The following is a 25,182-nucleotide window of genomic DNA, read 5'->3' as shown; positions in this document are numbered from 1 at the left end:
TCTATTTTTATTTCATCCATGTGCCTCTCTAAGAGTCTTTTAAATGCCCCTATTCTTCCAACCTCCATCACCACCTCTGGTAATGCATTTCAGGCATCCACAACTCTGTGTTAAAAAAGCTTACCCCTGATGTCTCTCCTAAATTTTCCTCCCCTCTCTTTGTACATATGTCCTCTAGTATTTGCTACTCCTCCTCTGGGAAAACATTGCTGACTGTTTACCTTATCTATGCCTCTTGTAATCTTTAGACTTCTATTAAGCCTTCTTGGCTTCAAGGAGAAAAGCCCTAGTTCTCCTAACCTTGCCCCATAAGATATATTTTCCAATAATTTTCCAATTATTTCCAGACACTTTTTCACCAACCTGTAGAAACCAATCTTGGGAAAGATGGTAACCATATTCCAGTGGGAAATACATAAATGACTCACTTTTTAAACATTCACAGACTAAGCCAGCATTGAAATGTCCATTGCTGGCTGCCTTTGAGAAGATGGTGATGAGCCATTCTTGGACCACTGTAGTCCTGGAGGTGAGGGTGTAAGGGTGGGAATTCAAGGAATTTGACCGAGGGGCAGTGAAGGAATGGTGATACATTTCCAAGTCAAGAGGCTTGGAGGGAAACTTCCATGGATTAGAGTGCCCCATGTTCTTGCTGCTCTTGTCCATCCAGCTGGTAAATTTTGGGTTTGGCAGGTGCTGTCTTAGAAGACTTAGGGAATTCTGCAAAGCAACCTATAGACCAGCCATTCTCAACTTTTTTTTGGCTATGCTTCCCCCCCCCCCCCACCCCAGGACTGTGTTCAATGTTTATGGGTGCCCTTTCCTGTGAAGCAGTCAAGATTTGGTTTCTTCCATACCTCTCTCCTACCAACCACGCAAAAACATTTACATTATGCAAGTTGAAAAGAAAACAAGGCTTTTCCTTAAATGTGCTGGGACCCCATGGAGAATGGCTGCTGTAGATGGTACAAACTGCTACTCTTGTTTGTCAGTGGTGAAGTGAGCTCAAGCATCAAACTCATCCATCTTCTATTGATAGGGGGTTGGGAGTGATAGAAAAGAGTTGAGCTTGCAGTGAGATGGCTCTTTTAATATGCTGACACCTTCTCTGAGGCAGTGGGAGGTGTGGATGAAGTTGGAGGGAAGGCTGGTTTTTGTGCTAGCATGAGCAACATTCATGCCTCTCTGCAGTCGGCATAGATGGGGAATCCACAAAGTGGAAGCAATAGAAGGGAGTCACGTGATGGAGTAGTGGCTGGTCGAGTGGAACCAGCCCTCTCCAGAGAAATGGAAAAAAAATGTTTGAAAAAACAGAGCACAATAAACAAAAAATACAGGAAGAGAAAGATAAAGTTACAGAGAAAAGACAGAAGACGGCACCCAAAAGAGAAAAAGTAAGAACAACAGAGAAAAGGGAAGAAGGAAAATAACTGGAGAAGAAAGAAGGCCTTACCTGCACATCGGAGCAGAGAGCCACAGTGGAGAGGAGCGGCCGATCTCCAATGTTGGTGAGTCCCCAGAGGAGCGGTATCCTCTTGACTGACGGACTTCAAAAATGGCTCTCAGAGCCAAGAAGAGGTGCGCAAATGCACGTGCGTGAAGAGTTGCACTTGCGCAGTGCGCAAGTAAAGGAATAGGTTAGCGGCATCAGGAGAGGGTCTCAGCTGAGGAACTGCCAGCAGTGGAGCAGCCAGCTGAGAGAAGCCCAGTATCGGGGCATTCAGCTGTGGGAAGTAAATAAGAAAGAAGAAAAGAAGAGTGGTAAGAAAGAGAATGAAGGGCTGGAAGAGGGTGAGCGGCAACAGGGCGACCGGCAGGGGGACGACCTGTGGCGGGGGACGACCTGTGGCGGGGGGGGGGCCAGCAGCGGGGGGGGGCCAGCAGCGGGGGGGGGCCAGCAGCGGGGGGGGGCCAGCAGCGGGGGGGGCCAGCAGCGGGGGGGGCCAGCAGCGGGGGGGGCCAGCAGCGGGGGGGGCCAGCAGCGGGGGGGGCCAGCAGCGGGGGGGGCCAGCAGCGGGGGGGGCCAGCAGCGGGGGGGCCAGCAGCGGGGGGGGCCAGCAGCGGGGGGGGCCAGCAGCGGGGGGGGGCCAGCAGCGGGGGGGGCCAGCAGCGGGGGGGGCCAGCAGCGGGGGGGGCCAGCAGCGGGGGGGGCCAGCAGCGGGGGGGGGCCAGCAGCGGGGGGGGCCAGCAGCGGGGGGGGCCAGCAGCGGGGGGGGCCAGCAGCGGGGGGGGCCAGCAGCGGGGGGGGGCCAGCAGCGGGGGGGGCCAGCAGCGGGGGGGGCCAGCAGCGGGGGGGGCCAGCAGCGGGGGGGGCCAGCAGCGGGGGGGGCCAGCAGCGGGGGGGCCAGCAGCGGGGGGGGCCAGCAGCGGGGGGGGCCAGCAGCGGGGGGGCCAGCAGCGGGGGGGCCAGCAGCGGGGGGGCCAGCAGCGGGGGGGCCAGCAGCGGGGGGGCCAGCAGCGGGGGGGGCCAGCAGCGGGGGGGCCAGCAGCGGGGGGGGGGGCCAGCAGCGGGGGGGCCAGCAGCGGGGGGGGCCAGCAGCGGGGGGGGCCAGCAGCGGGGGGGGCCAGCAGCGGGGGGGGCCAGCAGCGGGGGGGGCCAGCAGCGGGGGGGGCCAGCAGCGGGGGGGGCCAGCAGCGGGGGGGGCCAGCAGCGGGGGGGGCCAGCAGCGGGGGGGGCCAGCAGCGGGGGGTCCAGCAGCGGGGGGGGCCAGCAGCGGGGGGGGCCAGCAGCGGGGGGGGCCAGCAGCGGGGGGGGCCAGCAGCGGGGGGGGCCAGCAGCGGGGGGGGCCAGCAGCGGGGGGGGCCAGCAGCGGGGGGGGCCAGCAGCGGGGGGGGCCAGCAGCGGGGGGGGGCCAGCAGCGGGGGGGGCCAGCAGCGGGGGGGGCCAGCAGCGGGGGGGGCCAGCAGCGGGGGGGGCCAGCAGCGGGGGGGGCCAGCAGCGGGGGGGGCCAGCAGCGGGGGGGGCCAGCAGCGGGGGGGGCCAGCAGCGGGGGGGGCCAGCAGCGGGGGGGTCCAGCAGCGGGGGGGGCCAGCAGCGGGGGGGGCCAGCAGCGGGGGGGGCCAGCAGCGGGGGGGGCCAGCAGCGGGGGGGCCAGCAGCGGGGGGGGCCAGCAGCGGGGGGGCCAGCAGCGGGGGGGGCCAGCAGCGGGGGGGGCCAGCAGCGGGGGGGGCCAGCAGCGGGGGGGGCCAGCAGCGGGGGGGGCCAGCAGCGGGGGGGACCAGCAGCGGGGGGGGGCCAGCAGCGGGGGGGGCCAGCAGCGGGGGGGGCCAGCAGCGGGGGGGGGCCAGCAGCGGGGGGGGCCAGCAGCGGGGGGGGCCAGCAGCGGGGGGGGCCAGCAGCGGGGGGGGCCAGCAGCGGGGGGGGCCAGCAGCGGGGGGGCCAGCAGCGGGGGGGGCCAGCAGCGGGGGGGGCCAGCAGCGGGGGGGGCCAGCAGCGGGGGGGGCCAGCAGCGGGGGGGGCCAGCAGCGGGGGGGGGCCAGCAGCGGGGGGGGGGCCAGCAGCGGGGGGGGGCCAGCAGCGGGGGGGGCCAGCAGCAGGAGGCCCAGCAAGGATATAGAAGCAGCTCACCAGAGAAGGATGAAGATACTCAGATAGAGAGAAGAAGATGACACAGACAGATACAGACACAGAAGTGAAGGAAGAAGACCAAGAATTTCAAAGGAAAGAAGGTAAAATAGAAGGACAAAATTTAAATAAAGCCTTTTTTGAAGAACAAATGAGGTCATTAAAAGAATGGCTATCATTAGAATTTAGTTCAATCAAAAGAAAAATGAAAAGAGTTGAAGAGAGAATGCAAAGCTTAGAGTTGGTCATGACTGAAATAGGGAAAAGAGTAGAAAATGTGGAGGAACGAGAAGCTTCTGTAGAAATGGAGATAAATGATTTAAGAGGGAAGTTGGAAGAGAGCGAAAAAAATTAAAGAGACAAGATTTATTGTCACAAAAAATTGACGTATTGGAAAACTACAGTAGGCGAAACAACATAAAAATAGTGGGCCTAAAAGAAGGCAAAGAAGGGTCAGATATAAAGAAATTTATAAAAGGATGGATTCCGAAGGTTCTTCACATGAAGAAATAGAAATCGAAAGGGCGCATAGAGCACTAGTACTGAAACCGCCACCACATCAAAAACCGAGATCCATTTTGGTAAAACTTCTAAGATATGCAACAAGAGAAAACATATTGGAGCAGGCAAGAAAGAAGGTTAGAGAAGACTATAAGCCGTTGGAATATAAGGGACAAAAAATATTTTTTCACCCGGACACAAGCTTTGAACTTTTAAAAAAGAAGGCGGCATTCAACATGGCGAAAACAATCTTATGGAAGAAAGGTTATAACTTTATATTAAGACATCCAGCAGTACTCAAAGTATTTATTCCTGGGGAACGGAATAGACTGTTCTCGGACCCAAAGAAGCCCAAGAATTTGCTGAACATTTGCAGGACAGGAGAAGAGAGGAGGAGGAGTGACAAGAAGGAAGACCGGCAAGAAAATATACAAAAATATGTAAAAATATAAGGTAAAGATAATGTATATATAAAAATTTAAAGATGGATAAGAGAAGGGGAAAAAAAGAGAAAGAGCTTTGTTATATGTATAGGGAAATAGTGTTCTCTGGGGGGGAGGGGAGGAGAATAATGGTCAATGCAAAATTGGTTGACGCTTGCGAGTAATTACGCAAACCGAATGGAAAGGGGAGTTGTGGTTGCTGTCGAGGGACAAGGGGCAATCCAAGGAGGGGAGGTTCATTTGGGGTTAAAGGGTTATTGCTTGTGGAGATTGTTGGGGTATTTTGTGTCTTAAGTGTGTTGTCATATATTGAGATTAAAAAGGAAAACTTAAAAAACAGTAATGAAAAAAAGGGGATGGAGGTGGTGAAGAGGCGGAAAAGAAGTGAAAATAAAGATACAAGATAGCCACGTTGGACTTATATGACTATAAATATTAATGGAATATATAACCAAGTTTGTGTATCCCATTGGAAAAAAAAATCACATATAATTTAAAAGACAAAGTTACAATGTTTGAAAAAACCTGGGAACCATATATGGAACATAACAGAACGAGCAAGCCTCGGACCACCACCACCTAAAATGATAAGAAGATAAACGCGATCAGATTTAATGTGTATATGTTGATGATACGTCTTTTTTGTTTGTATTCCTTTTGTATAAAGATATTGTTTTATTGTATTTTATATGTTCAATATTTACTGTTTTTGGTGGGGGGTGGGAAGGGGGAAGGAAGGGATGGGGAAAAAAAAAGAGAAAATGTCTGTGAATATTTAAAGAGATGCATCTGTAAATATATTGGTTGATATGGTTCATAGTGCGATAAATAAAGAATTACAAAAAAAAAGTGGAAGCAATAGAAGATATGTTGGGAAATAAATAACCAAAATAGAGGTCTCAAAGGATTTTTTGGATTAAGTGTAAGTCTCCAAGGTGAGATACAAAGTGTTGAGGCCATGATATGGTTTGGGAAGAGGGAACTAATGTGAAAATTGATCAAGACCAAAAGTCCTTTGATTGCTCTATCATTAGAATAGCTGTATTTAAAGTGAAATAATAAGCTCCTCTCACCCAATAAACCAAATGCTCTGATCCCCTACCACAAGACTGCTGTAGCAGCTATACGTTACATGGCATACATCTTTCTTCTTCTTTGGCTTGGCTTCGCAGACGAAGATTTATGGAGGGGTAATGTCCACGTCAGCTGCAGGCTCGTTTGTGGCTGACAAGTCCGATGCGGGACAGGCAGACACGGTTGCAACGGTTGCAAGGGAAAATTGGTGGGTTGGGGTTGGGTGTTGGGTTTTTCCTCCTTTGTCTTTTGTCAGTGAGGTGGGCTCTGCGGTCTTCTTCAAAGGAGGTTGCTGCCCACCGAACTGTGAGGCACCAAGATGCACGGTTTGAGGCGATATCAGCCCACTGGCGATGGTCAATGTGGCAGGCACCAAGAGATTTCTTTAGGCAGTCCTTGTACCTCTTCTTTGGTGCACCTCTTTCTCGGTGGCCATTGGAGAGCTCGCCATATAACACGATCTTGGGAAAGCGATGGTCCTCCATTCTGGAGACGCAACCTACCCAGCGCAGTTGGATCTTCAGCAGCGTGGATTCGATGCTGTCGGCCTCTGCCATCTCGAGTACTTCGATGTTGGAGATGACGTCGCTCCAATGAATGTTGAGGATGGAGCGGAGACAACGCTGGTGGAAGCGTTCTAGGAGCCGTAGGATCAAAAAAAATACACTCACTCATTCTTCAGCACAATATGGAGTCGACCTTTTTTATTCTTCTAAGCCCCTACAACTCTTTCTTCATCCCACCAAACACCACCCAGCCAATTGCCCGACCTTTTCATTGGCTCTCCGCCACAGGTGATCTTGATGCTCTTAATCTCCTCCTCCTGCATCTATGATGCAGCCTCCCCCCACCCCGTTCCGACCCATGCATGTGCGCTAATACTCTTGCACGTCGCCGCGGATACTTCACCAGCAATGGCCAGCACTGCTCCCGACAGGGATAAGTATGCCACCCTGACTCTGCTATTTCTTCTCAATAGGTCTCTATCCTTCTGAAGGCAGCTGAACAGAAACAATGCCCCATCAACGTTCGGTGGATCAGGTGGAGCCGAGAGCAACACCAGCCCGAGGAGAAGCAGAGCAGATGTAAGCCTCTCGGTCCTTCAATCCCATCAGTGGAGATCCTCTGTTCACGTTCAAGTTTATTGTGAGCAGATCAGGAATGCAATTATAGACATTGGGTTGCAAGCAGACCAGTTGGCTATCTCATACATAGTACAACCAGAAAGCCATAATATAGTAGCACAGAGTTACAGAGAGAAATCATTTGGTATAGAGCAAAGGCAGCAGTATTTTACTATTTTAAGATTCTTTCAGGAGTCTAATAACAGCAAGATAGGATCTGTCCTTGAATCTGGTATTACATGATCTCATGCTCATGAATCTTCTTCCTGACGGGAGGGAGGTGAAGAGAGTGTGGCTGGGGTGTGATGAGACTTCTAATGTGTTGACTGCTTTTCTAAAGGAAGGAGAGCTATAGATGAAGTCAATGGAGGGGAGAATGTGATGAAGGGGGGGTTGATTTCACATGTTACTCGTCTCTTATCCCCACAACCTTGAGTTTAGAAATCGGATTTCTACAGCCATCTCTGGCAGAATATTCCACACGTTCGCCACTCTCTGACAGAACACATTTTTCCTTGCAGCACTAAATGCCTTGGCCTGTATCCTGAGGTTGTCAGCATTAGCTCTAGATCCCCAGCCAAGAGGAACGCCCTCCCTGCATGCAGTCTAACGAGTGCCATCAGAACATTGTAGATTTCATTAGGATCCTCTCTCATTCTTCCAATCTCCAGTTGTCAAACTCAGTCAAACCAAACTCCTTACAACAGTCCGACCATCAGAAAGATCAGTCCATCAGCCAATAAATCATTCCCGCACTGCCTCTGTGCTAAGAATATCCTTTGTACAGAAGAGAAATAAAAATGCACATAATACTTCAAGATGTCATCTCACCAAAGCCCTTTAGGACTGAAACAAAATCTTGGAGAGTTACAGCACAGAAACGTGCCCTTCAGCCCAATGTCCACACCAATCAAGTTGTCTACCCAAGTTAGTCCCATTTTCCTACATTTGCCCAATATCTCTTCAAAGTTTTCTTATTTAAATGACTTTTAAACATTACAAGTGTCCCACCTCTGCACTAGACTGTGACTATTCACCCTATCCATGCCCCTCATAATTTTACAAACTATAAGATCATCCCTCAGCCTCTTGCACTCTAGAGAGAAAAGCCTTCCAGTACTGGCAACCTTTTTCTAATAACCCACCTGTACCACCCAGTCCTGTACGATTCATCTTTCTCCACCTGACCCTCTCTTTGTCTGGTATCTGCCAATCTACTGCCTCTGTCTATCATGTTGTACTTCTCTTCTCCCTGGTTCACTAATCCCACATCAGGCCCACACCCCAACTTTCCCACACTGTCCTTCTCTCCTCCATATCCCTAATAAATGGTTTTATCTGGAAATGTTGCCCATTCTTTTTCTCCCACAGATGCTGCTCAACCCAATGAGTTCCTCCACCGGATTGTGTTTGGCTTCAGATTCCAGCAACTGCAGCCTCTTGTATGCCTCAGTGCATCTATCCAGTCCTTATAACTCAAGCCTGCTGGCCCTAGTAACATTCTTGTGAATTGTGCTATAGCAAGAACTCTGGCATAAATTGGGCGGTGGGGGGGAGGAGGTGAATATAGGGGTGGGTGGTGTGAGTTCAGTAGGGAGTGTAGACTAAGCCAAACAAAACAGACAGGACTGTATTCCTTGCATGCACTCGAAACGAGTGGAGAGAGGAACAGAATTGCTGCTCCTGCTGCCTCAACACATGCCCATCTCCAACCCAACATGGAGTCTGACCAATATTCTGTCAACAGGACCTAATTTTGCTTTTGACCTTAAAAAGCAGCATTAGTTTTCAATGATAGGAACCAATGTTGGCTACAGATCACCAAACGAGCTAAAAGTAGTCACAGAGTACTACAACACAGAAACAGCCCAACACTCCACTCTGACCAGGTTCCGAACTAAAACCATCCCATTTGCCTGCAATTGCCCATATTCCTCTAAACATCAAATTCAATATTAAAAGCTGATGAAGATTTGACACTCAAGTCTTTTCTCAGAAGGGAACTTTCTTACATAAAGGAACAGGAGAACATGACTCTTGGCCAAGGATCTTCCCTGGTGCCTCAAAAAAAAAATTAGAAACACACTGTGGAGGGAGAAACACACTCTTTAAAAGATAGAAGAAGGGAGGTTGGTTCCACTGGTAGGTGAGATCAGAACGAGGGAACCTTGTTTCAAGGTTCGGTGAAGTAGATTTAAGACAGAGATGAAGAGGAACTGCTTCTTCCAGAGAGTAATGAATCTGTGGAATTCTCTGCCCAGGGAAGCAATAGAGGCTGCTTCATTGAATGTATTCAAGACATAGATTTTTACCTCAGAGCAGAATTAAAGGTTATGGGGAACAGGCAGGGTATGGGCAGCCAAGTCCACAGCCAAATCAGCCATGATCTCATTGAATGGCAGCGCAGGCTCAACAGCGCAGATGGGCAACTCCTGCTCTTATTTCTTATGTTCTGCAGCTTTTGGGCTTTCAAACTTACAGAAAAAGGCTATTTTATATTTCCCTTACTGAAGCCTCCAGCATTGCTGGATGGACAACTCCTGGGTGGGGCCAGACATACTATACAATTAAATTTAAATTTTATTTACAAAACAGTAGAAGCCAATTCTGGCCATTTAAACATGTGCCACCCAATTACACCCAAATTAACCTACAACCCCCAAAGTCCTTTGGAAGGTGGGAGGGAACAAGTGCACCCCAGGTGAAACCCACGCAGTCTGGAGGAGAATGTAAAAACTCCTTACAGACAACACCGGATTGGAATGTGGATCGCTGGTGCTCTAACAGTGTCACGCTAACTGCTACACTAACTGCGCTACCCAGGAGTTTGATAACAGAAACATAGAAACTGTCCTTGAATCTGGTGTGTGCAATTTCACACTTGCGAATCTTCTTCCTGACAGGAGGGGATACCAACTGGATTGCTGCCCAATCAGGAGCTCATATTGAGGGATCCAAGCAATACCTGAAGCCCCAGAAAATGCAACCCCCACTTAACATGACACAGGGAGATGTGAAATTTGATGCGAGTGTCCTCATTCACTGATTGCAATTTGTAAAAGTCCAGCAGCTTCTCAAAACATGGGGCTGCTTTTTACCTGCAGGTTAGATGACAATCTGAAAACTGCACCCCAGAAGGTTTCACAAAAACCTAAAAATGTGATGCTTACATTTGCCATGTGACGTTGTTGGCACACACAAATCCTTTTGGAATTAAAGTATAAATATAAGATTTCCATTCAGATGGAAACATTTATGTACAAAGGAAGGAAACTGCAGACCAACTATAATAACGTCCATTTATATAGCACCTCTAACACAGTAAAATAATAGAGTCCCCAGGGCACTTCACTGGACTCCTACCAAACGCTCCTGGTGGGGTCTGGAATTCACCCTCTGAACCACTCTGTATATTTTATAACTGAAGGACTGAAGTTCTACCATTAACCTCTTGGTTGAGTCGGTGGTGAAGATGTGAATGCAATGTTGGCATTAATATCGAGAAGTATAGGATACAACAGCAGGAACATGATGTTGAGACTTTATAAGGCACTGGTGAGGTCTCTCAGAGTACAGGCTATAGTTTTGGGCTCTTCATTTAAGAAATTATGTGCTGGCTTTGGAAAGATTTCAGGGAAGATTCACAAGAACGATTCCTGGAATTAAGGGATTTACACATGAGGAACATTTGATAGCTCTTGGACTGTACTCCCTGGAGTTCAGAGAATGAGGGTGGGGGGAAACCTCTTAGAAGCATTTGAATATTAGAAGGCCCAGATAGTGTAGGTGTGGCAACATTATTTTGGATGGTAGGGGAGTCTAGGATTAGAAGGCACAACTTCAGGAATGCAATGTGTGCCCATTAAAAACAGAGATGTGGAGGAATTTATTTTTCTAGAGAGTGGTGAACCTCTGGAAATTGCTTCCACAAATGGCTATGAAGGCCAGATTGTTGGACAAATTTAAGGCAGAGATTGGCAGCTATGTGAATAGTCAAGGTTTCAAAGGTTACAGGGAGAAGGCAGAAGGGTGGAGGCTAAGTGGAGGAATGGTTCAGCTCATGAAGGAATCAGCTCCTCATGGGCACCGACCTCCTGTCCATTGAAAAACATCTATATGAGAATTTGAGATCCTGCCCCAAGAAGGCATCCAGCGTCAAAATTGATAATCTTTTCATGCTGCTTCCTTCGGGCAGAAGTCGATTCAAGAACAATTTTAATCCAACAGCTATCATACTCTTGAACCATACTACTCAAACCATAAATTACTCTGGGACCAAAAGTAATCTGTCTGTACTATTGAAACATTGCTTGTATTTTTTTAATGCACTAACTGCAGCCACGAATAATTAAGCTTTTACATTTTTTATCTATTTTTCTGTCTTGGCATATTGTGGCAATTTAATGTCGTTGATGAATCTTGTGTGGCAAAAAAGAACTTTGCATCTGTACATTGTACTTATGTAATATGAAAATCAACTCTCATCCAACCTACAGTCCACTTTGGCAAACACAGACATGATGGGCCAAATGGCCTCTTTCAGCACCGCAATTATTCCAAAAAAAGAAAAACAAACATGGAGCAAATGACCAAACACTAGGTGAAAGGGATATGGTCTAAAGAGCATCCTGGAAATAGAATTGGAAGCTGAGGAGTTGAGGGAGGGAATGCTGGGGCTTCAACATGTATGATAAATCTGGAAAAAGTTGAGGCCAGAATTGGAAGAGTACAGATATTCTTCATGGTTATAGAGCAACAGGACAGTCAACCACAAAACCATAGTTTTAAATTGAAACTTGAAGCTACAAATTGGGACGATCGCTGATGAAGAACACAAGTAAAGCAACAGGATATGGGCAGGATGCAGCTGAGAAGTAGCAGATGGAATTTAATCCAGATAAGTGTGAAGTGATGCACTTTGGGAGGTTGAAGGTGGAGTCCATGCATAATACCAGGATTCTTATCAGCGTGGAAGAACAGAGAGATCTTGGGGTGCAATTCCACAGATCGCTTGAGGTTGCCGCACAAGTTAATAGGGTGGTTAAGAAAATGTATGGTGTGCTGGTCTTCATTGAGATAAAGAGCCTATAAAACTCTGGAGAGACCACACCTGTAGGGAGGTGTCTGTCTTTTCATCATACAGGAATAGCTTGGCGTGGGGTTCAGCCAACTTGCACGATCAGGATTTCAAAATGACAGCTCTGGCAATCAGTGCCACTAACTCAACACAGTCAGAGAGCCAAGAACAGGGAGTATGCAAAGATTTGCTTCCATGCCAAGAATTGTTTCAGTATATTTTGTATCACCACAGGGAATAGTTAGTGCACGCAAATGCAAACTGCATCTTTGAAAAAGGAAAAGTATGTAAATATTTCAATGAACAAAGAAAGGCAGAGCACTGGGGTGCTTCTTGTTCATGCCAACCAAGCTGGCATACTGGGCTGATCCCGTGTGCCTGCATTTGGTCAGTATCCTTCTGAACCCTTCTCCATACCTTCTGCATGTTGCAATCCCATCCATTTCCTCTGACAGCTTGTTCCAGATACAGACCACATTTCAAACGAAAAACCTACTCTTCAGGTCCCCTCTCAAACCTCTCCCCTTTCTCCTCAAACCTTTGCCTTGAGTTCTGGAATCATCTACCCTGAGCAACAAACTGTAAGCATTCACTTTATCCACACCCTTTATGATTTTATAAACCTCAATAATGGACATCCCTCAGCCTTCTGCACTCCAGAGAACAAAGACCCAGCCTATCCAACCTCTCCTTACAACTTAACCCCTCCAGTCCTAGCAACATCCAGATAAATCTCGCCTGCACCTCTTCCTACCTACTGATATTCTTACAATAGCTGTTTGACCAGATCTGCACACTATGTGGTCTCACCAACACCTTGTTCAGCTGAATCAATGCGGTGCCAATGAAGGCCAGTGTGCCAAAGGCTTTGTCACCACCCTGAACACCTGAGTCTCCACTGCCAAAAACTAAACTCAGTCTTCCTGTTCTACTGCGCACTCTGAAGCCATGTCATTTACTGTGTGAGCTTTACCCTAGTTTGACATACAAGAACATAAAGTGTATTGACTACCAGGAAAGTGTGTTGCCTCCCTAGTGCCAGGGTCTGGGGTGTCTCTGAGCCGGTACAGAGCATTCTCGGAGGGGTGAGATTATTTGAAGACCTGTCCCAGTGCTGTACTGTTCTGTGTAAAGTGCAGAATCTCACACTTGTCAGAATTAAATTCCATTTGCCAATCCTTTAACCCTTGAGAGTACAAACTCAATGGACCCAACCTTGCACAGTGAACCTGGTTGGGCATGCATGAGTCTTCACCATATGTAACTTTTCAATCTGAAATGCTATTGAAGATATGAATTTTTTTCCACTATCAAGTTTATTTTCATCTGATTGTAAAAGTACAACCCGACAAAAGTTTTTACAACTGAAATTCTTGATTAGATATCACCACATAATCAATCATGTATACATACCCATAAGAAACCAGAAATCCTCTCAACTTAATCAAACACTCCTCTAGTACACCATGTCAGCTAAATATAAAATAAATGGGAGGGATAGGTCAAACTGCCTGAGACCAGTCCATCCTTGAACAAGAGTATGTCTAATCCTGTATCTCATCCACTTTCCCATCTTGTCCCTGGATGCCTCAATTAATTATCTATCAATTTTGGTCTCAAGTATTTGAATGACTGTGCAATCACAGGCTGGTGGTGTAGAGAATGGATGGCCCATTCTCCCGAGCCAATTCCCCGAATTCCAGACTCTCCAATGAGGGGAAACGAGTCTCCCAGCATCTGTCCAGTCAAAATTATTTTTCAACGTGACTACCTCCCATTCTTCTAAACTCCAGAGAATATAGGCTCATTCTCGTCGATCCTTCCTCATAAGTCAACTTCCTGATTGGAACCAATCCAGTGAAACTTGCTCAAGTAGTTCCTGATTACTCTGCAGTCCAAAAACAAACTATTAATAATGCTGATTTTAATTTAGCTTTGTGTTATTAATTTTTAGAGCCCACAAGCCCATGCTGCCCAAATGCACTAATTAAACTACTAACCTGGATGTCTTTGGAACATGGGAGGAAACCGGAGCACCTGGAGGAAACCCATGCAGACAAGAGGAAAATGCACACACAGCTTACAGACAGCGCCGGTTTTGAATCCGGGTCACTGGTGCTGTATAGCATTGCGCTAAGCACAATTGTTTTCTTACTGCCATGCAGCTATTGTTTAGTTCTTAAATGTACAAGGAAGGTAGCACAATAATTGTAGGTGTAGATAACAGCAAGGAAGGCTTTCAGATCTGGACCAGCTGGAAAAATGGGCTGCAAAATGGCATGTGGAATTTAAAGCAGACAAGTGAGCGATGGAACAGAAGGATATGGGAAAACAGATACACAAATCCCTGAAAGGGGCATCACAGATGGATAGGGTCATAAAGAGAGCTCTTGGCACATTGGCCTTCATAAATCAAAGTATTGAGTATAGTACTGAGTCCTCTTTGGCTGCAGGAGAGGTGCCGGAGGATTGGAGAATGGTAAATGTAGTCCCCTTGTTTAAAAAAGGAAATAGGGAGAATCCTGGGAATTATAGACTGGTGAGTCTTCAGTCAGTGTGTGCAAACTAGTGGAAAGGATTCTTAAAGATAGGATCTATGAGCATTTGGAGAAAAGTACAGTCTACTCAAGGATAGTCAATGTGGCTTTGTGAAGGGAAGGTCATGCCTTAGGAGTCTGAGTTTTTTTGAGAAGGTAACAAAAGGAAATGATAAGAGTAAGGCAGTAGACATTCTCTACATAGATTTTAGGAAGGCATTTGACAAGGTCACCCATGAGAGACTCGTTCAGAAAATCTTGAGGCATGGGATTCATGGAACCTTGGCTGTGTGGATAGAAAATTGGCTTGCAGGTAGAAAGCAGAGAGTAGCAGTGGAAGGAAAGAATTCTTCCTGGGGGTCAGTGACTAGTGGAGTACTGCAAGGATCTGTTCTGGGACCCCTACTCTTTGTGATTTTTATAAATGACATGGATGAAAAGGCAAAAGGATGGGTCAGTAAGTTTGTAGATAATAATAAGGCTTAAAGAGTTGTGGATAGAGCTGAAGGTTGTCGAAGGTTACAAAAGGATATTGATAAGATGCAGAGATGGGCGGAAAAGTGGGAGATGGAGTTCAATCCAGATAAGTGTGAGGTGATGCATTTTGGAAGGACAAACCAGAAAGCTGAGTTTAGGGTTAATGGTCAGTTTCTTAAGAGTGTAGATGAACAGAGGGATGGGAACTTCTTCGCCCAAGACCACATTAAACTGCAGAGGATTCTGAATGTGGCTCAGACCATCAATCACCCCCCTCCCCTCCATCAACTCCATCCATAACTCCCACTGCCTTGAAAAAGCCGCCAACATGCCAAGGGACTCATCCCATCCCAGCCACAAGAATCATGAGTGTGAGCTCACGCACCACCAGACTGAAGGATAGTTTCCTTCCCTCCATCATCAGACTTTTGAAGAAACTGCACACCGATAACTTAATGTTGCCTTTGCTCTATACTAACTGATCTCTCTCTAATTCTACACTACTTTTGCTGCTGTACTGCCTGGACAGCTCACCAAACAAACATTCGCACTGTGCCTCGCTACATGTGACAATAAACTCAAACTTCTCCATTTGTGCATCCCCAGTTTCAATCCTTGGTGACCTTCTCCATTGTGCCATTTTCTGCTGGGTCTCCCAAATGTTGGCTGAGAACAGTTCCCATGGAAAGGGTCTCAAAGCTTCCTCCCACAGCAGAAATGTTAACACAACCAAAACACAAGAGGAAAGAGTTATTTTTGGAGAGCGTCAACATGAGTCCACTCATAAACAGGACATCTTACCAAAAACGTAGTCAGTCTTCTCCCTCATGCACCTCATATAATGAAGTAATTACTGAATACACTTGTAGCTCGGTTAGGGTCCAGCTTAACGAGTGACCCATAACAGAGCTTTGAACAGGATCAGGGCAGAATTTGTAGTTGGTTATGCTATGGTTAGACTAAATTTGCTTTGAGATGCCATAATCCAGAATGAGTGAGGTCTATGCCTAAGATGGTGCTGCCTGCACTGGGCAGACTCTGGGAGAACACCGGACAGGCACAGGGCACCATCATTGGGGGAACAACCTCCTGTCGAGAAGGAGAAGCATGGGAGACGATCCTGCAGGGAAAGTGACCACAGCAGTGGACCTGCGAGGGACACAGCAACTGAAGAACCCACACAGGCTGCAGGCGATTAACAAATTGGTGGGGGGGGGGGGGTGGATGGTCTCACATGTGTTGCTGGCAATGTGGTCGGGGGACCCACATGGGCTGCGGACTGCTGGAGAACCAAGTACCAGATCCAGGACTAGACAGGGTGGTGAGGGCTAGAAGGGCTACCGAGGGCACTGGAGTTCAGGATGCTGATGGTTTGAAATGGAGTCTATGCAGCTGGAGGAGAATCCATGGACCCTCAGAGTCTCTAAAGGGAATATCTTTTTGCATCTCTTTCTACTATTGTTCGGGGAATCAGGCAATGCTTATGGCGATACTTTGTTTGCCTTTCGGCAGACAAAAGTTGAAGTATATCACGTACATTGCATTTTTATGTATTACTATGTGACAATAAACGGAACCTTGAACCTTGATCAAACAACAGGACATTTTTCATTGTATTAATAGATTTCTAACACTGCTTGCTCCACTCAGACTCCCTGAGGGCAAACCAAACAGCTTCAAACAAATTCCAGATGAGTAGTTCTTTGAGTCTGAAAGAACAGGGAATACGAGGATCTTGGAATCAGACACACAAATCCCAGATCCAATGAGAATCCATCAAATCCTTGTGCCATTAATGGCTACTTTTCTCCCATTGAACAACGATGGAACTTGAAAATGGGCAGCGTGTATGCTGAGCAAGAAACAAGAATTGTTTACACTTACCCAGGTCCATTTTCACTTTTAGACAGTCTCCTGGGATTGGGAATGGCTTGTTTCCACTCCAGTTCTCAGGAGACTAAAGAGGCCAAAGGGCAAACCTTTGGGGCAGGAGGTGACAAAAGTGGACTACTGCTTCTACTGCTTCCACCATTCATGCCAATCTTCTGCATGCCTCCAACACCAGGGCTCTAGGTTCTCAATCCCAAATGTTCTTCATTCATTCTGGCATTCATGGCCCAGGGATTCCCAGAAATGAGTAGAGCCGTTACTTTTCTTCACGGTGTCCTGGAGGTCATCCTTGAAAGTTTTCTGCTGTCCATCTGGTGTGGCCGAGCTCTTCAGAGTGTCTGTTTCAGGAATCCAGTGTCAGGCACGTAAAACCATGCGCCCTGCCCATTAGGACCAACAAAGTAGTACTAAGACTTTAATACTAGCCTGAGAGAAGGTGATGGTATTAGTTCACTAATTCTGACAGTAAATTGTGGGGATTTTGCAGTGTTGTTTGCATCTCCCCAGTGCCTCAAGGTTCTTTCTGTAGACGGCACAGATGGGCAGAGATCATTGCCTGCCCAATGGGCCATGTGCTCTATGCTGGGTTTGAGGTCTTGATGTTCAAGCAGTGAGAACCTAATGACTGTGCTAGTGCATGGAAAGCAACAGAGAATTTCATCAGTGACGTACGCCTTTGCTTTCAGTGTAGAACTGAAGTCACCCCAATCTCAGTGATGTATGATTCAAGCTGTCTTTATTGACATGAATCTTGAAAATGTATAGTGTCGAACATGCAATATTACCCAAAATTGCTTTCTGCCTGGCGTAAGGCAGACTGAGTCATCAAAAGTGTCGCCTGGCACCTCTTACAATTTGAGAGAAAGAAAAGCAAAAGAGAGCCCCTTAGGAGACACTGAGTGTCCATGGATTCGCCTCCAGTGCTTCGGCAGCCTCTGCAGTCACACAGACTTGTTCGATTCATCGGCAGCCTGTGCTCCAGATCCCAACCTCTGACATAGTCAGGAAGCCTTCAGTGCCTGAAGCCCTTCAAGAGTCCTTCTTGCCCTCAGCATCCTCTTGAATCACTGTTCCAATATCTGGTTCCCAAAGCCAGTCTCCAGCAATATATAGATGGTATTTGCATTTACACAAATTCAGGAGCTGAATTTACTGACAGAAGCATATGGGAGAGGACAAGCCTGACGATCAATATTAAAAAAGGTGCTCCCTTTGATGCAACTCCCTTTGACGATCAACATACATAGCAAGACCCTGCAAAGGATAGACCATGCCTCGCCTAAATGTTACTGTTGTGCTCATTAACCAATCTACACACAGTTCCCACATACAGTAATGTGATTATCTGATTTAGTGATGTTTCGCAAGAGATGAAGGATATTTTGGGGATTTCATAGAAAATCAGTGCAGGCCTTTAAGCCTTCTCCACCATTCAACATGATCATGGTTGATCATCTGACCTCAGTACCCTATTCTTACTTCCTCGCCCCTTGATCCCTTTGGCTAATAGGGCCACATTCAACTTCCTTTTGAATCTATCCAATGAACCAGCTTCAGCAACATTTTGTGTGAGGCAATTCCACACATTCTGAGTTGAGAAGCTCCTCCTCATCTCAGTCCTAAATGGCTTCCCTCTTCTCCTCAGTCTGTAACTCCCTTGGTTCTGGACTTCCTCCTTGGTCTTACCCAAATTTATGCTGTGCAATGCTTAACATCCAAAGAGAGCAGAAAGGACCTCATCATAACGTTTCACCCAAAAGACAGGAGCTGTAGTGAAGAAGTCCAAATGGGTACAGATGGCCTGCTTGGACAACGTGAATGAAGAGTCTGTTTCTATACTGTGTAACTCCACGACTCCCTCACTGGATTGTCAGCCTAGATTTTACATTGGGAATAATATTACAACACTCCAATCTCACCACATTTTCTCCCAACCCAGGTAACATATGGTTCAATTGCCTTAAACCTGGCACCATCTTGGTGATCTGCTTATTTATTTAAGTTTCCTCCAGAGTGGTGGTCTATATTAATAAAAGGGAGGTAGATGGGTTAGTAAGTTTGTAGAAAATGCAAGGTTGGAGGAGCTGTGGACAGCGTAGAAGTAGCCATTCTCAACCTTTTACTGGCTATGGCTCCCCCCCTTATCATTTAGCAAAGTTTATGGGAAGCAGTCAAGTTTTGGTTTCTTCCGTTCTTCTCTCCTACCGACTACATTAAAAAAAATGTTATGTTACGCGAGGCGAAAAGGAAACAAGGCTTTTACTTAAATGTGCTGTAGCCTCCAGGGGAGAGAGGGTAAGACCCCTGCTGAGAATGGCTGGTAGAGGGCTGTCAAAGAATACAAAAGGATATGAATTAGTTAGAGATATGGGAAGAGAAATGATGGATGGAGTTTAATCAGGCAAGTGTGAGGTTGCACTTTGTGAGGGCAAATGTCAGGGGAATGTTGTTCAACAAGAAAGTCTTCAGATGCTGGGATCAAGGGCAATATACAATGGCAGCATCCATTGGAATTAAGGATAACCAACGCTTCAGGGCTGAGTCCTTCGCCACATACAAGGGAAAAAAATACAGGTAGACGTTGCAGATGCTGGAATTGGAGACAAAAAATAATTCTGATGCAGTGTTTTGACCCAAAACATCAACCGTCTCTCTGCCTCCACAGAAGTTACCTGACCCACCAAGTTCTTCCAGCAGTTTTACAAACTTTTTAATAATCACTCCCTAACAGTTGATAAAAAGGTGGAAAGGAGGTGGAAAGACTCCAACGCTAAGATCAGCAATGGGTATTGGGTTACAGAACTGGCAAAAACTGCTGACAAACTAATCCTGATCTCCAAGGATAAAAGGCACTGATAATCTTAGGCCCAAGGGGAGCTTAATTCCTAGAGTTTTGTGGACCTTGGCTTCTGTCAATGGAACACACGCACTGTCTTCTGATCAGTGTGCAGCCTCAACAAGTCGACACCATGACTGACTATTGTCTTGGAAGAAAACACACTTTAATGTGCTTTTTGCACAATGTTCTTAATTCTTTGCTTCTAACCCATTCCATGTCTACTGCCAATAACATTTCACCCCTGTGTTAATGGCAGCAAAAATTCTGATAATGGGTCTTTCTGCACAGCTCAATGGACAGTTATTAAAATTTCACAGAGCCTCTATTACAACTCATTCTAATTACAGTGAACACGTAGTTTCAAAACACAGACAAGTGTCATTTCAGACCTTCGAGGAACAATACCCAATTACTCTTTTTTAATATTTTCAAATGGTGCAATCTTGATCTTAAATAACAGCTCTGTGCCTTGAAGATAGTGAAAAGGGTCGTCATCAGGAAGCTTTTGCAAAGACTTAGCAAATTAGTAATCTCACATAAAGGGAATCTGAAGTAAATAGATAATGTTTGTGTATTTAGTGTGGTACAGAAATACACATTAATATGACTGGTTTCATTCTGCACATAAAGGGTAGGCATTGCCCCCAGATGGTCAAGATGTGTATTACTGAAATTAAAAAAACAGAAATGCAGGGGGATCTCTGCAGGTCTCACAGCATCCCTTGGAGGTAGAGATATATAACCAAGATTTCTGGCCTGAGCCCTCATACCTCATAGGGTAGGCAACCCAAACGTTAGGTTCTAAGGATCATGATGAGGAACAGTATTTGCCAGGAAATTTTAATCCTCTCTATTTTGGTCATACCTTGAAGAAGGGCTCAGGTTCAAAATGTTGGTTATGTATCTCTACCTCCTATGGATGCTGTGAGAATGGCTGAGTTCTATCAGCATTTCTACTACAATCACAGTGTCTGTAGGCTTTCGGTGTTTCACTCCAGCTTTAAAGTAACTCCATACATTTAAACTTCATTCCTTGTATATTACAAAAAGTAAACATTATAGTACCAAACCAAAGGCATCCACTGGTCATGGTCCTCCAAACTGTCCTCAACAATCACTTTCTGACTCCTGTCTCAAAGCCACTTTTTTAAATCTAGTCGACTGATTGGCATCCCATCCCGTGCGCCCTACCTTGAAGAAGTGCTCAGGCCCAAAATGTTGATTATACAATATATCTTTACCTCCTATGGACAGTGCAAGACCTTCTGAGTTCCTCCAGCATTTGTGTTTTTACTTTTTGCCCTAACTTCCCACAACAACTTACCATGTGGAATGTCATCAAATGCTTTACTAAAATCCATACAATTAATAAATAGCTTTGTTCTCATCTAACTTCTTCGTCACCTCCAAAAAATTCCATCAAGCTCTTGAGACATGATTTCCCATGCATACATCCATACAGGCTCTCCCCAATGTTCCCCTAGCCATCCATATGTAGATAAATTATACCTCTCAGAACCCTTTCACCCCAGTGTTAAATGGCTGCAAAAATTGTGATAATGGGACTTTCTGCACAAATTGTGATAATGGGTCTTTCTGCACAGCTCAATGGACAGTTATGAAAATTTCACAGAGCCTCTATAACAACTTACTCTAATTCAGTGAATACCAACAGATTCCCTACCAAAGACATCAGATTGACAGATCTTTAGTTACCTGGATTATCCTTACAATCCTTTTTAAACAACAGCATACCACTTGCTGCCCTCCATTCTCCCAGAACTACTTGCGTCTTCAGCAATTAAAATCAAAATTCGGCCTAGCCCAGGAAAAAGAATATCAGTCATAATGTGATGCCTTGTACATACCCTGAAAATAAATCTAAACTTTGTACTTTGTTAAGTTATAAATTCCTTTCAATTTCCACCCTGCCTTCCCACAATATACTTGGTCTGGGTCAGAGATTTTTAGAACATTCCAGCACAGTACACCCACTTCAGCCCACGATGTTGTGCCGACCTATATAAATCTTCTCAATAAATAAATAAATAACCCTTCCCCACCTCATAATTCTCTTACATCCATGTACCTAAGAGTCTTTTAAATGTCCCCAGCCTCTACCAATGCATTCTATTCTCAGGGCAAAAAACTTACCCTTGGTATCTCCCCTGAATTTCTCCCCTCACGTTGTACAGATATCCTCTGCCCCAGGGAAAAAGGTGCTGGCTGTTCACCCTATCTATGCTTCTCATAATCTTATCTACCTCTATTAAGTCACCTCTCATCCTTCTTGGGTCCAAAGAGAAAAGCCCTAGTTCAGCTAACCTTGCCTCATAAGGCACGGTCTCCAATCCAGGCAACATCCTGGTAAATCTCCTCTGAACCCTCTCTGTTACTGCCACATCCTTTCTGAAATTAACACAATATTCCAAGTGTGGCCGAACCAGAGTTTTATAGAGCTGAAAGATTTATCCATTTTCATACAATCTAAGACTGCGAACAAGTCCACTATTGATGCAAAAATGGCATGGGCCATCTTTTATTACCTCCCTCCCTTGCTTATCCTGTACAACAGTAAACTGATTCACAAACTATTCAGCTAAGATTTTCTCTATCTCCTCTGGCTCTGCTCATAGCCACCCCTCCTGATCATTAAGGAGACTTGTTCTTTCCCTTGTAACCCTCATTCTTAATAAGCTAATAAAATGCACAGCAAGCAAATTCTTGCTGCCACGTTGTAAAGAGAGAGACTTCAGTTGGGTTCTTGATGGTCAGCAAGGAGGAACTCAGCTCAGATAGCATCCAGGGTAGAAATGGTCAATCAATATTTTGGGTCATGATAAAAGGTTTGGACCATTTCTACCCACAGATGCCGTTTGATCTGCTGAGTTCCTCGAGTAATTATTTGCTCAAGATTCCAGCATCTGCAGCTATTGTGTTTCTCTGCTTTTTTTTTTAAAACAAAAGCACCCATTCCACTGCAGCAAGTAAAAATTTTAGTGGAAGTGTGTATTAGGCAATGTATATGATAATAGTTATAATTAAAATGTTATGAAACTCGAAAGACTGCAGAGGCCGTGAATGTAGTAAAAACAGACAGAAATATTGGAGAAACTCACAGCGTCCATAGGAGATAAAGATCAATTACCAATGTTTTGGGCCTGAGCCCATCTTCGAGGTATTAGCAAAATCAGGCAGGCATCTGAATAGACTAGATGAAAAAGGGGGAAGAATGGGAGGGGGAGGAGTCTAGACCAACAAAAGATGTTAATTGGATATGATGAGGAAAGGTGAAATTGATTTTGACTTTGTGAAATGAGATAGAGGGAAAAGAGGGTGGGGGAAGAGAGAGAAAGAGAACAAACTAGAGGAAAAGGAAGAGGGGGAAGAAGCTGGTGGGGGAGGGAGAAAAGCTTTGATGGAAACCAGAGAGTTCAATGTTAGTGCCATTTGGTTGAAAGGTGTCCAGATGGAAGTTGAGATGTTGTTCCTCCAATATGCGGGTAGTCTCAGTCTGGCAGTACATGAGACCATGACAGACATGTCAGAAAAGGAATGGGATGGGGAACTGAAATGGGTGGTCACTGGGAGGGCACACTATGGCATTGGAGAGAGCTGAGGTGCTCAACGAAGCGATCCCTCAGTCTGCATCCAATCTCTCCGATGTAGAGGAGAAAATGCTGACATAGGTTAAGGTGCCTGTGAGAGTAATTACCTCAAAGGATACTGGGCATCTTTCCAGGGGTGAAGGATTGAAGGAAAGCTGTACAGCCTTGGGTAAACTACACTCACTCCACACAGGAAGCACAAGAGACTGCCAAAAGGGCTAAAGCCCAAAACGTCAGTTATATATCTCTGCCTTTGCAACATAAAGGCCACCGTTTGACCTGTTGAGCCTCTCCAGCATTGTGTGCTTTTACTTCAACCACATCGTCTACAGAATTCTGTGCTTTACCCAAGGTAAGAGGGGAATGATTTAAAGGGAATATGAGGGGCAAGTCTTTCATACACTGGATGATGGAACGAGCTACCAGCTCAAGGACAAAAAAGGCAGAAGGCTGATCTTCAGCTCCTCTAGGTTCAAGAACAGTTTATTTCCAACAGCCATCAGGTTCTTGAACCTCCTTGTACCACCCTGACCTTAAACTCCAAGATCACCAAAAGACCTGTCTGAACTAGTGAAACATCACTTATTTTTGCACTAACCCCATATGTGACTTTTTCTTTATCTCTTCTTTATCTGCCTTGGCATAACGTGGTAATTTAATGTATGTTATTGGAGCTGGTGCATCTGGAAAGAATTTTGGAGCATTGAACTTATAAACAAAACAATAAACTCTCATTTCAATATTATTTGACAGCCAAACACCACCCTATACTTATCTGTCTATTTATTTATTTATTTGTTTGTTTGTTGTTATTGGACTTCCTGCTATGAGCTGACTTGGCTGGATAACACGCCAATCAAAGAGTCTTACTTTATTTTAGTGCATGTGACAATAAACAATTCAATATCAAAGGACGTGCTGTCCCAACTTGAGTCAGAGCCTCGGGAGGGATCAGACAGGGGATGTGAGGAGACATAAAGGACAGCAATAAAACAAAATTAATAACAGCCAGAAAGACAATGTTTTCTCATTTTCTCATTCTTGTAAAGAGCTAAAGCAGTTACAAGGCTCCCTATGGGGACAGACTTCACTGCAGTGACAGCATTCCAGCCAGCCCCAACACACTTCAATCTTGTGCCAGCAGATGCGATCAATCAGGCTGCCCTGCTGCTCTTTTCCACAGCGCCTTGCCTCCCCAGAGCATCGACTTCAAGTCACAGTGACTGCGCAGCAGCTGTGGATGAGCTGGGCACCAGGAACGCCAGTGATTACAACGAGCTCATCAGCTGGATCAGGGGATTAGTGGTTCATTGGTCATACGGGGTGACCAACACCAGGCTGAGTAAACTCCAGTAATCTGGTATGCTCCAGGAACTAGTGGGAGACTTCCCAGATTATTGGGTCACAGAAAACAAGACTATTCAGCCCTTTGAGCCCACTCCACGTTCAAAACCTGTATTCAAAACCTCCAACAATAAACGCCAGCGTGCCATTTGATTTCTTCACTGCCTTCTGGACCTGCATTTCTCCCTGCAATAACCAATGCACCATGATACCCACCAGATAATAATCTGCCTGCCTGTTACTGCCACAAAAGTGGATTACCTCATAGCCAGGCAAGGAAATCAAAGGTTATGGGGAGAAGGCTGGTCACTGGAGCTGAGTAGTAAAAATGAAGAGCCTATTTCTGCCTCTTATGGTCTTGCAGTTTTATCCACATTATGCTGCATATGCCATACATTTGCCCAGTCCAACTCATCTTGCAGCCTCTTGGAATCTTCTCACAGCTCACACTGCCACACACCATTCAAAAAACAACCTACCTGCCTGTTAATGCCACCAAAGTGGTTAACCTCACATGTATGTTCAACATTCCAATATGCTTCATTCAAATTTGTTCACTTTAATAAATTTTCCAATGAATCTTGCAAGTTCAAAGAGAGTGCCAGGAACATCCCAAATGGGCAGAAATCAGATCATTGCAGTCTTACTCCGTGCTGTCCTCTCCGATCATGGGAAGGACACATCCTGCACTAAGCCTCCCAAA

General features: G+C 46.0%; 1 protein-coding gene across 3 annotated transcripts in view; it reads right to left on the bottom strand.

Moving 5' to 3' along the window:
* Window positions 1-25,182, bottom strand: part of zfyve27 (zinc finger, FYVE domain containing 27) — a 185,029-nt gene that overhangs the window by 130,667 nt on the left and 29,180 nt on the right. The window lies entirely within an intron of this gene.

This window comes from Narcine bancroftii, chromosome 10 (assembly GCF_036971445.1).
Source record: "Narcine bancroftii isolate sNarBan1 chromosome 10, sNarBan1.hap1, whole genome shotgun sequence".
Taxonomy (NCBI): Eukaryota; Metazoa; Chordata; class Chondrichthyes; order Torpediniformes; family Narcinidae; genus Narcine; species Narcine bancroftii.
Note: the sequence above shows the minus strand (reverse complement) of the source record. Positions and strands in the feature narration are given on the sequence as shown.